We start from the raw sequence: 3,521 nt of genomic DNA, 5'->3' as shown, positions 1-3,521 counted from the left end.
ACAAATTCTACATTTCACAGCCATAAAAATAACACGATTTTACTGTATACCGTATCTGCTTGTTATTCCATTCGTAATTCAATCTCGATGAATTCCAGATAATTTGCAGTTTCGCCATTGCAGTCAAAACCTACTAAACATGGCCATTGAATTTCAGCCCTTGACCATTACAGACGAACCATCCACATTTTTTCAAAAATCAATGAAAACCATGGCACGGTAGAAAATCCAGAAATTCAAATTGCAGATCTGTTTTATATATTAATATGAATATGAAAATCTTGGAGCCCTAAATCAAACCCAGATACCTGAACCATACACTGAAAGTGGAAAATATCTTAAAAACAGGCAAGGGCAACATATATATTCCCATAATTGAAAATTAAGATACATTAAAGAGAGAAATGTTTATTTGTTTTATGTTAAGGGACCTTAAGCCCATGAAACTTAAAACTTCATCTACAAGTAGCTTGCTCACTGCCTCTTAAGTGGCTTCTCCAAGACAGCAGAGATATACATTTCTTTGAGCTCGGGCCCTCTATCCAACTTAGGGGCAACAGACCATTTCAGCTTCTTATACCTTAGCTGCTCAATCATGGGCACATAGATCTTCAGCTGATCCTTTATGCAGAAAAAATGATCTAGCCAGAACAGGCCTCCAGGCCTCAGAATCCTGTAGATATCATAGAGTACAAATTCCAGCACCTGTGTGGGAATCCAATTTCTCAAGACATGTATAGAATGAACAATGTCCAAAGTATTTTCAAAGAATGGCAGCCTCTGTGTTATAGTGATATACATGGGAATAACCCCTCTCGAGGCAATGAAACTTTTGAATGGCCCGTTCAAGTTCATGGAAGTCGTAATAATTGTTACATTCCGCTCCCTCATTCTCACGGTGAAAGTTCTTGTTCCTCCTCCGATGTCCAACCCAATTCGAATTGTCTTCTTCTTCAGATTTAAGACCTCGTCGACAGAGTAATCCATGGAGCCACTGCGATTTACCCACCTGGTTTTCTCCTGGCCTTGAAGATCGAAGCAGTCTTTGCAGTCTGGTATTTTCTCTGAATGAGGCACGAGTAATTCTTGCAAGAATATGAAGTCCAGACGACACTGGAATCACTGGAAGCTCGGCGCACAGATGTCTGAGTGTGCATATATATATATATATATATATATATATATATATATATATATATATATATATATATATATATATATATATATATATATATATATATATATATATATATATATACAAGTGTTAAAAGCCTGTTCCATTCAAGCCAACTTGCAAAACAATAAGGAATATATATTCATGTCTTTGAAACCTTCATAAGAGGTGTCCTGAAGCCAATAAAAATAGAGGATGCAGTTATGAGAAGGGATGGTCCCTTTAGACATCAATCTGAAAATGATTTTTGAAGAATAGTAAAAGCCCTCCATAATGTCATTATCTAGCAGTTGATGTGATTTTGTTGAGAAGGTTTAGTGGCAGCCCTCCACGTGATCCTATTTTTGTCTAGCAGCTGAAGAACAGGAAGTTCATCCAAGAAAAGTATGCAGCTCCTTTGTGTTGGCACCATTGGATAAGGGTGACAGTACCCTTGGAAGTCTGGAAAATAGAAGAAGTGCGAGACACTTTGGAGCAGACCCCTGTAGCAGCCTGTATGAACATAAAATCAGAGGTATGGTATCTCTCAAGGTGCCTCATGAAGAACACATGGGAAGAAGGATGTGCATGGATGATCCTATGTCTTGGCGAGCACGATGAGCAGGGGGAACTGTGAGGACCCTGATTTTGGCATCTTGATTAGGTCATTGGGCACTTTGATGCGTTGAGCCAGGATCTTATGAAAGACGGTCTTATGAATATGGATGCCTGGATGCGGAGGAACCCTCCTCATCATGGATTGGGTAATTTAATGCATATTACCCATTTAATGAAGTAATTTAATTTTTTTAGGTACTTTTGATAAACAAAATCAAAAGTGTATCAATTTACCTTCTGAGCATCTTTGAAAAGTTTCCCTGATAAACAAAATCAAAAGTGTATCAATTTCAGATCTCTCACATGTTTCTACAGGTTCTTATCAGAACCCTCACCTAACAAAGAGTTCGGACACAGTAAACAAATTCTACATTTCACAGCCATAAAAAAAACGCGATTTTACTGTATACCGTATTCGCTTGTTATTCCATTCGTAATTCAATCTCGATGAATTCCAGATAATTTGCAGTTTCGCCATTGCAGTCAAAACCTACTAAACATGGCCATTGAATTTTAGCCCTTGACCATTACAGACGAACCATCCACATTTTTTCAAAAATCAATGAAAACCATGGCACGGTAGAAAATCCAGGAATTCAAATTGCAGATCTATTTTATATATTAATATGAATTTATGAAAATCTTGGAGCCCTAAATCAAACCCAGATACCTGAACCATACACTGAAAGTGGCAAATATCATAAAAACAGGTTCCCATAATTGAAAATTAAAATACATTACAGAGAGAAATGTTTATTTATTTTAAGTTAAGGGACCTTAAGCCCATGAAACTTAAAACTGCATCTACAAGTAGTCTGCTCACTGTCTCTTAAGTGGATTCTCCAAGACAACAAAGGTATACATTTCTTTGAGCTCGGGCCCTCTATCCAACTCAGGGGAAACAGACCATTTCAGCTTCTTATACCCTAGCTGCTCAATCATGGGCACATAGATCTTCAGCTGATCCTTTACGCAGAAAAAATGATCTAGCCAGAACAGGCCTCCAGGCCTCAGAATCCTGTATATATCATAGAGTACAAATTCCAGAAGCTGTGTGGGAATCCAATTGCTCAAGACATGCATAGAATGAACAATGTCCAAAGTATTTTCAAAGAATGGCAGCCTCTGTGTTATAGTGATATACAAGGGAATAACTCCTCTCGAGGCAACGAAACTGTTGAAGGGCCCGTTCAAGTTCATGGAAGTTGTAATAATTGTTACATTCCGCTCCCTCATTCTCACGGCGAAAGTTCTTGTTCCTCCTCCGATGTCCAACCCAATTCGAATTGTCTCTTCTTCATATTCAAGACCTCGTCGACAGAGTAATCCATGGAGCCACCTCCATTTACCCACCTGGTTTTCTCCCGGCCTTGAAGATTGAAGCAGTCTTTGCGTTTGGTATTTTCTCTGAATGAGGCACGAGTAATTCTTGCAAGAATATGCAGTCGAGACGATACTAGGATCACTGGAATCTCGGCGCACAGATGTCAAGTAGAAAGTGAAACGTTTTTGAAGGTTTTCTAATGTTTTAAAACATTTTTTTATTAAATCAAATAGCTGATTTTTGTTCAATCGTCTAACAAAAGAGCTAACGGCTACAATTAGGACAGAAAGGCATCTGGGGCACTTTATTTAAGAGGGAAACTCCTTACGGCATAAATATAATATTATTCTCTCTACTTGGGCGCTAAATGTTTGACGATTCTCTTTACTTGGGGTCTAGGGCCTTGGATAGCAATATAAATAAAGA

At 38.2% G+C, this 3,521-nt stretch overlaps 2 pseudogenes; both read right to left on the bottom strand.

Annotated features, from left to right (window-relative positions):
• Nucleotides 1–474: 474 nt before the first annotated feature.
• On the bottom strand, nucleotides 475–1,157 carry LOC149183069 (putative methyltransferase At1g29790 pseudogene; annotated as a pseudogene).
• Nucleotides 1,158–2,590: 1,433 nt separating this feature from the next.
• Nucleotides 2,591–3,007, bottom strand: LOC149183068 (putative methyltransferase At1g29790 pseudogene; annotated as a pseudogene).
• Between the last annotated feature and the right edge of the window lie 514 nt (nucleotides 3,008–3,521).

This window comes from Pinus tabuliformis, chromosome 3_2, assembly GCF_031772625.1.
Source record: "Pinus tabuliformis cultivar Carrire ecotype Pingquan chromosome 3_2, CPIR1, whole genome shotgun sequence".
Classification (NCBI taxonomy): Eukaryota; Viridiplantae; Streptophyta; class Pinopsida; order Pinales; family Pinaceae; genus Pinus; species Pinus tabuliformis.
The sequence above is the reverse complement of the archived record's forward strand: the minus strand, read 5'-3'. Positions and strand labels throughout refer to the sequence as shown.